At 40.7% G+C, this 13,723-nt stretch overlaps 1 protein-coding gene across 4 annotated transcripts in view; it reads left to right on the top strand.

Annotated features, from left to right (window-relative positions):
• The window catches only part of wasf1 (WASP family member 1), a 421,986-nt gene that overhangs the window by 215,862 nt on the left and 192,401 nt on the right, over positions 1 to 13,723 (top strand). The window contains exon 1 of one of the 4 annotated variants that reach the window (XM_039747921.1): positions 5,490 to 5,567. The exons of the other annotated variants lie outside the window; for them this stretch is intronic. The gene's annotated coding sequence lies outside the window, so the exon portion shown is untranslated. Of the gene's footprint in view, positions 1 to 5,489; positions 5,568 to 13,723 lie in introns of those variants that run through there. 4 annotated transcript variants of the gene reach the window in all.

Raw genomic sequence — 13,723 nt, 5'->3', positions numbered from 1 at the left:
ACTGTGCAGACAATAATAGGGCTGGGAACCTAAGACTTTAAACTTGTGAGCAAGTTGACCTTACAACTGTGCAACTGCACTGCCCCAAAAATACTACATTCTTCTAAATCACATCGTAATTAGAAAAAACTCAGACAATAATTGATTCCTTCAGGAGTCTTCAGCTCCTTTTCTTTCTTGCACCTAAATGAACTTTAATTCAACAATTTGTCTTTATAAGTTGCACTGTTAGCTAAATGGAGACCTTTTACAAGTAGTGAACGTGATTCTCAAGGGCCCAGGTGTAATGCCCTCATCTCAAGATGGCCCCAGATTGTCTTCAGAGTGAAACTATGATTAGAAGACAAAAATACTTTTAGAAAATGTTACTTTTTGAAAAAGTGGCAATAACGGGAATAGTGTACAGCATTAAAAATATCCAATGGACAGCAAAGTCCATTTTCAAGAAATGCAGAAGATAGGTATTAGGGATGCGCAGTACACCAGTGGAAATTTGTCAACCAGTAGAAATTTTTGTATATCATTTTTACCATGGAAGCTGTCTTTTTTTTTTACTTGTCCTTGTGACACAATGCAGCATATGCCAGTACAACTATGGATATGAAAAAGAAGGCAAAGATGTACTCCTATTCACACGACAAATAAAATAAAATGCTTCTTTGGAAAAAAAGGTGTGTGCTCCGTCCACACTGGCTTCTACCTTGGTATAGCTAAATTTGAATGTTCACGTGAAATTAAGCACCATATTTCCAAGATGACCTAAAACTGATAGTGACTTTGCTTCAGCGATTGAATATATATAAACAAATGTGTATTGCAGAAAAAGCCTGTTATAATACTAATCGTAGACAGTGGAATCAGAGAGCAGTAGGTCTTCAGCTACTCTTGTTTTATTAATATTAACATTTGTATTTTGTGTTGTTACTGTACCAACTCGACCAATGAAACTCTGCAGTTAAAAGGGTGAAGCCCTGTGCTCTGAAGGAGCTTAAAAGGAGGTGTGATGAACAGAGTGACAAGTCTGACAGTTTGACTTGGATCTGGCAAAGAAAAGAAGGCAGCCATTGTGACGGGAAGGCCTGTGAGAACAGAGATCCTTTCTGAAGAGGAAGAGCGGTGTCTCCTGGGGCTAACAGTGTTAGTTGAGAAGGGTCCTTTCTTACCGGGACAATTAAAAAGTCCTTTCAAGGACTTGTAAACAGCTGTGTCAGTCCTTCCGCTGCCGTACGCCATATGATGTGATCACACATCATAATTTTTTTCTCATAAATACTTAAAAGCTGTTGATTTTTGAAGAGACCAGTTCAAACTGTTGTGCAGTTATCACACTATTAACGTGCTTTCTGCAGAAAGCTCACGTGTGCATTTTACAAAAGTTAAGCAACTAAAAATAAAGCAGAGTAGTGAAAAATTAGGAAAATAGAGCATTACAAAACCAAAGACAGTTATTCTGTGCTGCCACCAGAAAATATATTTATTTGATTTAATGTATGCATGCAGATACTTTCTACAGTCTATAAAAATATTAGTAACTAGTCAACACGCGGCGTAGCATACGCCGCATAATCAGAACGCTTTTAAGCAAAGAGGAAAAATAAACATTTGAAAAATCCGTAATTTAATAAACCACCAACAAAAGTAACATTGCAACAATGCACGCTACGAAGCAACATACAATTGTCCGTGACTGAAAACCGGAGGTCGCCTTCTCCTTCAAAGCGAAGGGCGGGTTGAACGGCGCTCGTTCAGTACACACTGCCCGCTTATGTGCCCACCCCCAACTCCCTACCTGAGTCGCTTTTGTCTGTGTACAGTCCACACGCACCTGTGAGTCACGTTGACTGTTAATTTTCCAAACATCGCCTCAGTCGGTTTCCACGTTGACTTTTCATTGTTCTTTGCGGTTCTGGGTGCTTTTTTATATATAATCCACCAAGTCACCCGACCGGGGGGGATTTACAAAGGGCAGGAACGTAATCAGTGCGGCGTATGACCCGCGCGTGCTGGGAATTTCGTTTGTGGGGAACAATTGCAAGCCACGGTCTGCATCACGAATGGGGTTCAACGGCTTACCCACGCCGGGTAGACACGTTGATCCATTCAGTGTAGCGCGCGTGCAGTACCAGACATACAAGTGCATCACAGACCTGTTAATGCTCAATCTCCGTGGCTGAAAGCCACTTGTCCCTATAAGAATTTGGACACCGACCGCTGTTGGGTCGTGTAACTATTTGGCAGGCGGTAGTCTCGTTCGTTTTCGGAAATAAGCATCCAAATCGCTCCACTAAGAACTGCCATGCACCAACCACCCACAGAATCGAGAAAGAGCTGTCAATCCACTCCTTGTCCGGGCCGGGTGAGGTTTCCTGTGTTGAGTCAAATGAAGCGAAAGGCTCCACATCTGGTGGTGCCCTTCCGTCAATTCCTTTAAGTTTCAGCTTTGTAACCATACTCCCCCCGAACCCAAAGACTTTGGTTACCGGTTGGCTGCCCGGGTCATGGGAATGACGCCCGGATCGCCTGTTGCGGGCCTGCATTGGTGAATCAGGTGAGACGGTAATGAAACAGAGGCACAGGGCTTATTGGTTTTTAAAGACTGCTTTCTTCATTGGGTTTTAACCAATGCACGGAACGAACCAACACACAATCGTCTGTGCGGCGACAGGGTGGAAAGGGAGGAGAGGAGGCGGCGACGCCGACATCCACTCCGCTCCCTCCGTCATGCTAGTCTGCTGATTTCTCGTTCAGTATACACCGCCTGCTCAAGTGCCCACCTCCAACTCGTCACTCGAGACGTTGTCGTCTTTGTATAGTGCAGATGCACCTGTGAGGCTAGGGTTGCCACCCGTCGTTTAAAATAGGAATCGTCCCGTATTTGAGAATGAAATTGCGTTCCGTGGTCTTGGCCCCCAAGGGATGTGGCCCCCGCTGCAGTATGCGTCCCTTATTTGTTTGTATTAAAAGTGGTAACCCTACCTGTGACTTCACGAATACTTTTCATTACACTGAGCGGTTTTGGCTGCCTTTCTATATATAATCCACCAAGACACCCGACCACGGGGGGGTGTGTGTACAAAGTGCAGGAGCATAAGAGACGCATGTTTGTCGCGGATGCGAATTGCTGTATGTAGCGTGTAAAACAGTTTGCTATGAGCAACAGTTTCGTCAATGACATTTCTCCAAAAAAACCCGACTGACAGAAACAAACAGTTACCTGAAGCAGGAATTTCTATAACATTGAAAAAAGTGTTGTTTCCATGAAATACATTTGAAGCGGTAGCCATGGAGGGCAAAAGAATAGTCAACGTGGCTCACAGCTGGGTTTGGACCGCAGCACAGACCAAAGCGGTAGAGTATGTGTTTGATGAGCTGTTTGATTTGGCGGGCAGTGGTCTGAGGTGCGTTCCTGAGCACGTGGGAGGAGGGTGGAGTTTGTGGGCGGGCTTCGTTGTTCCTTTCGCATGGTTTTCATGGTGGACGCGGTTGGTGTCGAAACCCAAAAGAATAATGAAAAGTCATCGTGGCTTAGATGTGCATGTGGACTCCTTGAACAGACGAAAGGGGCTAACTGGGTGGTCGGTGAGTTTTTGCGTCAGGGCACATGGGTAGGCAGTGTGAATGCGTAGAGTGCGAGGGTAGACGCGGGCCGGTGAAAAAGGAGTGTTGGTGGGCAGGAAAACGTCTTCCGTGTTCCTGCAGGAGCATCTAAGAAGACGCATGTTTGTCTATGGTGCAAGCGGCCATGCGTTGTAACCGAAAACTCGTAGACTGCTTACTTCATTGTGTTTTAACCTCAGTTGTAAAGGAATGTTTTAAGGATCCCATGGGATACCCCTCACAAACCGTTTCGCACGCTGCATATGGCGATTCACCTCCGCGAGAAACATGCCTCTATGAACAGTCAACGTAGCTCGGAGGTGCATGACATGAACATGGCATTAACCTGACCTGCACCGCATGTGGCCTCCACGACAGACGAATATAAATGACGCCACTTTTTCTGTGTCCTCGCGTCCGACTTGGTGGGCGTGGCCCTGCGAGTTGTCGTCATATCCAATGGTCTTGGAGTTGGTGGGCGTGGCTCCTTCCTGCGTGCGCCATAGGTGTCTCACTAGTCGGCTTAGTGAATCCACGCCCCTTCCGGCGTGCTTTTCATGGTTGTCTTGCCTTAGTGAATTATATATATAGATAAGTTAGCCTTACATTAACCATTAAGCAAAAGAAGCACACACTTATGGCACCAAGGGAAAGAGAGCACTACAGAGTTTTTACAAAAGTAGGAGTAGAGTTTAAATATAAATAAAGGCATAAGGAGGCAACAATAAAAGAAAACAATGGAATAGAAGATATTTTGTTTGGTGCAAATAAAAATATTTCTTCAATATAATATCTAAGATTCTAAAAATTGAAAAGTACAGTCTTGCGATCACTTAATTTCAGTAGTGTGACAAGTCTGAAAGCTTTCTTTAGAAGGCTGGATTGCTTGGCTTGTTCTAATACGCTCTGCTGAGGCAGCATTCACTTCAGTATAGATGTACATTTTCTTTGGTATGTCTTTATATAATTTTTCTTCATGTTCACAAAGATGTTTTGAAAGGCAATATTGAAGTCTAATTATTTTTGTTTGTTCTTTGTTAAATGGGAAAGCAACGAATTGGAATGAATAACTCTTACGTTTACATCTTGCCTGAGTTGCCTCAAAACTTGCATATTGTAATCCTTTTAGTTAGCCAATAAAAGGTGTCATTTTGCTTGGCTTTTCTCTTTATACTTAATTGTTATTGTTAATCTTGTCATTTTTTTACTATATAGTCTAAACAGTACATATATTACAATATTTTGTGTCTTAAAAGTCATGTGCAGTGTATGTTTGTCTATTTCTTGTTCAGTTCTTATTTTATTAATTTCCACAGCCGTGTTTTTTTTTTGGAGTTACATCAGTTGATTAAAATTGCCCTTATGAAAGCAAGTGTTATAGTAGAACTACCCACTGTTAACCAATGAAATAAGGCCAACAGAAGCACCAAAACTGTATGAACTCAAACATTTTTGTATATTAATTATATTGTGGATATGTGCTTTCTAACATATAAGTTGATAAATATCTTGTATGTCTATTTGTAAGGTAGACAAAGTAAATGCAATATTAGTGTTTCAGGAGACATGTTTTACTTCATTGATGAACACAGTAGTACTTTGATGTTTACCTAACTAACCCCCTGACCTCCCACCATCTTTAGGGTGAAATTGGGGGCGGGTATCATTGGAGATGGCTGTTTAGAACTACTGTAGTTGTGAATCTGAGGCCATTCTGTACTACGACGCCCCATTAATTTGTGTTTTGTGGTAAGAATGGTAAGAATGCCTTTACCTGTCCCTCTCTCTCTCTCTCTCTCTCTCACCATCTGGCCATGAAGAGAACATCACGATGAAGACAACTCTATATCAGCAGCCATATTGAGACAGGCATGTGGCCTGTTTCAATTCTTCATTCAAAGGCCATGTTGCAGCAAAGCAAGCTGGACTGAAAATAAGCCAAGAGCTTCCTCTGGAAACAAGATGCACTGGTATTTATTCATAGTATTCTGCTTCCTTGAAGTTGGTCTTGTCTGTTCCGAGAGATGGACGTCTGAAGTGGAGCTCCACTAGCAGTGGTGTTATTTTTTCATACTATTGCTTATTATCCCGAGATATCCTGTATTTATCCAACCTGAAAGGCACTACTACAGTATATGCAAGCATATATAAACATGGCCAATAAGAAAGGGGTTCCGAAAGAAACTAAACCAAAAGCTACATCCAAACTAAGATCGGCAAGCCCAAGTTCAAGATACGGCCTTTCAGAGACTGACCTGGATCACAAGGGCGAAAGCCCAGACTCCTCGGGACCACGGTCCGCCACATCGTCTCCGGCTGAGAGCGAAATGGGGAGCGAATGTACGAGCGTGAGTGAAGCAGGTCTCGATAGCTCGCCGATTGGAGAAGATCACCCGAAACTGGAAAAGGCCTTGCAGTCCGCGGTTTCAACTACTCCACGCAAGCCGGGAACACCGGCTACAATAGAGCCTGCCGCCTCACCTACAGTGTACGAAAACAGAATTGATCTGTCTGAACTGAAGGTGATGATTGCTGTGCTCATGCAAGAGATAAAGATATAAAGAAAAGCGAGAAGGCAAGGGAAAAGGCAAATGAGAAGCTGCGACTGGAGCTGTAATGGGAGCTGCGACAGGTGCTGGGTAAATTTGAAGAGCACATTCAGGAAACCTGGTTTAAACTGAGCACACTTGCTGATCAACTGCAGGATGTCAAGGAGACATTCACGACTTGGATTGAAACAGCCGAAAATCTAGCTGCCAGTGCTGAAGAAAAAGCAATAACTGTCAGCTCCGAATGCAAAAAACTCAGAGACAGACTTGCTGCTTTGGAAGATGGAAGCAGAAGGATTAATATCAGAATTGAAGGTCTACCTTAGAATCGAGAAAGTGCAAATCCAGTGAAATTCGCAGCCAAACTATTATCTAAAATAATTGGAGATGACTTCAAAGCAGATTCTGTGATAGCAGTGGCTTATCGCATACGCGGATCAAATACCGTTAGACCTAGATCTTTTATTATTCGCTTTGAGAGATTATTATTTAAGCTAGAGGTGATGGCACTCCTCAGACACAAGCAAGAGATTATATATAAAAATAACCACATTTGTATCTTCCCTGATTTTTCTCCAGCTACAGCTATTATACGCGCAGCCTTCTACAACATTAAACAGCGGCTACGGCAAGCCATTATCAAATACAGCTTCTTGTATCCTGCCAAACTGAAAGTGGAATTGCATGGTCAATTCTATGTCTTCACTGGCAAGGAAGAAGCAGAAAAGGAATTAAGAAAGCTGATCCCGGCACTATTGTGAAACATAATAGTGAGTCATAGCCGTTCTTGATATGACAAGGATAAATAATCTACTGTCTGAGCTATTTGTTAAGATACGGGTTTTTATCATTATATATCCTCATTATTACTCATTATTACTCGGACGCTATCCGGGTTTATTATCTTAATACATTAAGATTGCTGAAGATTATATATATTTTAAATACATAGCTTGTTAATGATTAAATTTTAGGCATATAGTATTTAGACTATATTGATAATAGATATCTCTATTTTTTAATCCTAAAACGCAGCTGCATGCTTGTTTTGCTTTGGACGTGCTCTGTCTCTGGGTATGTCAGAGGACTGGGGACTGTGTGAAGTCGGGTCTAGCCTCACATGGGGAGGCAAAATGGTAGGGTGGGGGGTTAAGGGGGGGAGAGGAAGAGAGCAGGCTATATCTATACCTAATCTATCCTTTTAATCTTTATAATTATAACTAACAACGTAATAATAGGCTGCTTGGCAATAACTCATGGGGAAATAGGAAGTTAATGCTGAAGCTGTCTCACTTCCAGTTAAGACTATAAAATGACATCAAAAATGCAGAATCAATGTCTCCATGATGGGACAGTTAACTTCGTGAGCTGGAATGTTAAAGGCCTGAATCACGAATTAAAGAGAAAGAAAGTACTCTCTCACCTAACAGGTTTAAATGCTAAAATAGTATTTTTACAGGAGACCCACTTACTAAGCAAGGATCAGTTCCGGCTGCAAAAGGACTGGACTGGCCAAATGTTCCATTCTAGCTTTACAAAGAAAACTAGAGGTGTGGAATTCTCATACATAGAACAGTCTCATTTGTAACATCAGATGCAGTATTAGATCCCGAAGGAGATATGCGATGGTCATGGGAGAATTATCTAACTGTAAAATGATTTTGATAAATGCTTATGCACCTAATGTTGATAAGGAATTTATACAAAATTTATTTGCATCCATTCCCAGTTTGAACACTCATAAAATTATAATGGCTGGGGACTTTAATTGTGTTTTAAATCCACTCTTAGATAGGACTTCTACCACAGGGGGGACGACATCTAACACTGCAAAGATAATTACAAAGTTTATAACTGATCACAACTTATCAGACCCTGGAGGTTTTTAAACCCAAACTCAAGAACATATTCTTTCTACTCACCAGTACATCATTGCTACTCAAGAATTGATTATTTCTTTATAGATAATAATTTCTTGCCTATAATTAAATCTTGCAAATACGATGCTATTGTTATTTCTGACCATGCACCTCTGATCTTGGAGCTAAAGTTACTATGCCCCACACACTCACCTCGCAGATGGCGTCTCAACCCGCTTCTATTAGCAGACGAGAATTGTATAGAATTTATATCCAAACAAATCAGTTTCTTCCTAGAGACAAATTCATCCTCAGAGATTTCTGCAGGAATACTCTGGGAAACTCTTAAGGCCTTCTTAAGAGGACAGATTATCTCATATCTTTCCCACAGAAATAAATTAGAAACCAAGAAAGTAGCAGAGCTAAAAAGCGAAATTACTACAATAGATGAAGAACATGCCAGGCTTCCAAGCGAGGATCTACATAGGAAAATGCAGGGTCAGCATTCAGAACTAAACCTCTTGACAACTAAAGAAACTGAACAACTAATTTATAAATCCAGACATCATTACTATGAACATGAGAGAAAGCTAATAAGCTTTTAGCTCAACAAATTCACAAGCAAGAAGTCCAACGCAATTCCAGTAATCACCAACACGAATGGAGACAAAATTATTGACCACAAAAATATAATGCACACATTCAGAGACTACTATAAATCCTTATATTCTACTGAGTTTAAAGAAGACAATACACAATCTAATGCATTTCTGGATACATTACAGATACCACAAATAGACACTTTTAGTGCAGAGGAACCCGATAAACCTCTGGCGCTATCAGAATTACTAGATGCTATAAAGTCACTTCAAGGCGGAAAGCAGCAGGCCCTGATGGCTACCCTGCAGAATTTTATAAGAAATTCTCTGCTCAGCTAGCTCCCCTCCTATTAGCAACATTTACAGAAGCCAGAGACAATCAAACTCTTCCTCAAACTTTTCGCCAAGCATTAATCACCGTTTTTCCAAAACAAAATAAGGACTTACTACAATGTGCATCATAGAGACCAATTTCACTTTTGAATAATAATGTTAAAATACTCTCCAAAATCATAGCTAGAAGGATGGAAAAAGTATTTTTCTCTTCAGTAATATCACAAGATCAAACTGGATTTATCAAGGGCCGACACTTATCTTCAAATCTTCAACGCCTATTTAATGTAATATACTCACCAACTAAATCAAACACCCCAGAAATATTATTATCATTGGATGCAGAAAAAGCATTTGACATGATTGAATGGAAATACCTTTTTACTACACTGGAGAAATTTGGGTTTGGCCCGAACATTTGTGCATGGATCAAATTACTGCATACCAATCCAGAAGCTTCAGGTTGTATCAACAACATTTGTTCAGACTACTTTAACTCTTTTAGGGCTAATTTTTTTGTTTGTTTCTTATCTCCCAGGGCTGAATATTTTTCCAAAAACTAACATTTTTTTAAAAAAGAACACAAAGCAATTGTTTAACATATCAAATCAACAAAAAATATTTACTTTTGACAAATGCTACTGTCTTGCATGTTGTATGAGCCTGCATACTCTATGATTTCACATACATATCACATACATTTTACACAGCAAAGTCCTGCAAAGTCTGATCTCGCTCAAAGCAGCCAGTTTCACTCATTGCCACATTGCTCTGCTTACAATATGTGTTGCTTTGGTTCCTACTTTTCAATTGTCTGTTGCTGCATTTTCTCACATATATTGTTAGTGTGTACTGTAGAGAGACAAGTCACCCTTGTGCCATTCCACTGCCACCAAGTTTTCTGCCCGCATGAAATCCGTATTGTCACCTCTTTTCATCTTCTGAAACTTTATGAACGTTATGCATGGCATTATAGCCTGGCTCACCCCATGGGATTTGCTTCTGTTTATTACAGAAGTGAATAAAACTTTGCAGCAGCACGTACCTATCACCATGCTGCATAACCTGTCCAAAGCCACCAGGGAACAAAGCACGTTTGACAAAGCAATGCTCCCTGAAGTTATATCACCAGTTCTGTCCCATCTCTATTTGTAATACCACAACACGCTTCATCTCGTCTTTTGTTGTGGGTTTACACTTTGAAAAACGAGAATGCGATGCAAACGCAGCCCACGATTCAAAAAATTTCTCTGCCTACCTGTTTATCTCGTCTGACGGTAGCTGAAAAGCAGCATCAGGAGAGAGCAGTCTGAAGTACAGCAGCTGGTGATCTGTTGTGTCCAACAGCAAGCTATGCCGTCTTGTGAAGTCCAGCAGCCAGATCGGCTCTCGACGGATCAATGTCTGTGTATTTATCCCACGCAAACCTTGCCGTAGATGCATCGGCTGCGCGAAGTGCTCAACTGGCAGCAGATCTGCTGGCGCGGCATCGGCTGGTGTTTGATCAGCTGATGCCAGCTTCTCACTCTCTTGCTTGATCTCCTGATCACTGTCAATAAAATCCGATTCTGAAAAATCAGAGTCCGACTCCGCGATAATGCGCAAAACATTTTCTGCTGAGTGTTTTATTTTCTGCACTCACTTCGCTCCCTTGTCACATGTCGATGCCATCTTGCCATTGTTTACATTTCGCAACTCACACACACGCTAGGATTAGTTGATGAGTCAAGAAGTCTAGCATTCCTCCAAGCAACAGAGGGAATGCCTGTGACGTGACAGTGAGATTTGTCGCCATTAACAGCTGATTATCACCCTCAACCCCTCCTGTCGACAAAAGTCAACATCCGTCCTAAAAGAGTTAAGCTAGAACATGGTACCAGACAAGGATGCCCCTTGTCACCGCTGTTTGCAATCGCCATTGAATCACTGGCAATACACTGTCGAAATACTGATCAGATAAAGGGGATTATGAGAGAAGGACTGGAACAGAAAATTTCTTTATATGCAAATGATTTGGTACTGTATATATCAGACCCACAAATTTCTGTGCCTACAGTCTTAATAGCACTCACAGAATTTCAAAATATCTCTGGTCTCAGAATTAATCTGAATAAAAGTGTACATCTTCCAGTGAATTCTCAAGCATATGATATTAGATTAGATACCCTACTTTTTATCATTGCAGAACAGTTTGAATGCCTAGGGGTAAACATCACAAGTAAACATAAAGCTCTTTATCAACAAAATTTTGCCATCTGCATGGAAACAGTTAAGCAAGACTTGAGTAGATGGTCAACCATTCATCTTACTCTAGCTGGAAAAATTAACACTGTTAAGATGAATATTCTTCATCCTTTTGTTATTTCAAAACATCCCAATATACATCAATAAATCATTTTTTAAGCAGTTAGATTCAACAATAACCTCATTTATTTGGAACTCAAAACATCCACATATTAAAAGAGCGACCCTACAAAGACAAAAGGCAGAAGGCGGCATGGCTCTACCTAACTTCCAGTTTTATTACTGGGCAGCAAACATACAAGCTATAAAAAAACTGGACACAAATAGAAGAACAAACACAGGCTTGGTCCACAATAGAAATAAAATCCTGCAGTGCATCTTTATATTCCCTGCTCTGTGCCCCAATAAATACAAGTTATCGGCAATATACTAATAACCCAATTGTGCTTCACTCACTTAGAATATGGAACCAAAGTAGAAAGCATTTTAAGATGGAGAAGCTTTTATCTGTGGCACCTCTACAAGAGAATCACCTCTTTCAACCTTTGCAAACATATGCAGTTTTTAATATCTGGAAAGAATTTGGGATTAACTTACTTAGAGATCTTTATATAGACAACGTCTTTGCATCCTATGAACAATTACATTCCAATTTTAACATTCCAGATACACATTTCTTTCACTATCTTTAAATTAGGAACTTTGTTAACCAGAACCTTCCCAATTTTCCTCATCTTGCACCCTCATCCATGCTGGGTTAATTGAAAGTAGCAATGCAGAGAATTCACTCGAGCTCCATATGTGCAAAGCATTCAATTATTCAACTCAAAATTTTATATATCGAGCACATCTGTCTCGTCTAAAACTCTCCAAAATGTTTCCAGGGCAAGATCCAACCTGTGAACACTGCAATCAAGTTCCAGCTTCACTGGGTCACATGTTCTGGGCCTGCACCAAATTAACATCATTTTGGACCAAAATTTTTAATTACCTTTCAGACAGCCTTGGTCTCACAATCCCTCCTAACCCATTAACAGCCGTGTTTGGGGTTCTTCCAGATGGATTTAAAGTGGAGAAGGACAAACAAACTGCGATTGCATTCACTACACTTTTGGCACGCAGACTTATTCTGCTGAACTGGAAAAATCCAAACTCTCCTCTTTTAAGTCAGTGGGAAACAATGTTTTATACTACACTGTGTGCACAATTATTAGGCAAGTTGTATTTTTGAGGATTAATTTTAATATGGAACAAACACAGTGCTATCAGTCAATCCAAAATGTTAATAAACCTGAAACCTGAATGTTTCACAACGGAAATGTGAGTGTGAACATCATCAGGGGAATACATATGTGTGCACAATTATTAGGCAACTATTAGTGTGCAGATTTATTATGCAACTAAAGGAAAAATGAAAAATTTCCCATCTCACTTGTTTATTTTCATCTGTTATAGTGAGAATAATAAACAAACACCTGAAAATTTACAAATAAACATCTCTGACATTTCAAAAAAAATAAATCAATCAATCAATGACCAATATAGCCACCCTTCTTTCCAATAACAGTCATAAGCCTTTCCATTCATGGAGTCTGTCAGTTTCTTGATCTGTTGACGATCAGCTTTTTGTGGAGCAGTGACTACAGCCTCCCAGACACTCTTCAGAGAGGTGTATTGTTTTTCTCCCCCGTAAATCTAGCGTTTAAGAAGTGCCCACAAGTTCTCGATAGGGTTTAGGTCAGATGAGGAAGGGGGGCCATGTCATTATTCCTTCATCTTTAAGGCCTTTACTGGCTGGCCACGCAGTGGAGAACTTCGATGCAAGTGATGGAGCATTGGCCTGCATAAAAATCATGGTCTTTTTCCTGTATCACTGTTTGAAGAAAGTGTCTTCGAAAAACTGGCAGTAGGTTTGGGAGTTGATTTTGAGTTCATCTTCAATGCAAAAAGGTCCAACTAGCTCATCTTTAAAAATACCAACTCATACCAGTACCCCACCTGCACGTTGGAGTGGAGCTCTGTGCCCATTACTGATCCACAGGTCCATCCATCTGGTCCATCAAGAGTCACTCTCATCTCATCGGTCCATAAAACCTTTGAAAAAAATCTGTCTTCAGATATTTCTTGGCCCAGTTTTGACGTTTCAACGTATGTTTCTTGTTCAGTGGTGGTTGGGTTTCAGCCCTCCTTACCTTGGCCATGTCTTTGAGCACTGAACACCTTGTACTTCTGGGCACTCCAGGTAGGCTACAGCTCTGGAATATGAAAGTACTGGAGGATAATGGGTTCCTGGTAGCTTCACTTTTGATTCTTCTCAAATCTTTGGCAGCTAATTTGCGTCTTTTGTTCTCAACACGTTTCTTGCGACCCTGTTGACTATTTGCAACAAAATGTTTGATGGTTCTGTGATCACACACCAATATCTTAGCAATTCCAAAAGTGCTGCATCCCTCTGAAAGACTTTTACAATTTTGACTTTTCAGAGTCAGTTAAATCTCTTTTTTGGCCCATTTTGCCTGAGGAAAACTAGCTGCCTAATAAT

Source organism: Polypterus senegalus, chromosome 3 (genome assembly GCF_016835505.1).
Source record: "Polypterus senegalus isolate Bchr_013 chromosome 3, ASM1683550v1, whole genome shotgun sequence".
Classification (NCBI taxonomy): Eukaryota; Metazoa; Chordata; class Cladistia; order Polypteriformes; family Polypteridae; genus Polypterus; species Polypterus senegalus.
This window is presented reverse-complemented; position numbering and strand designations above follow the sequence as displayed.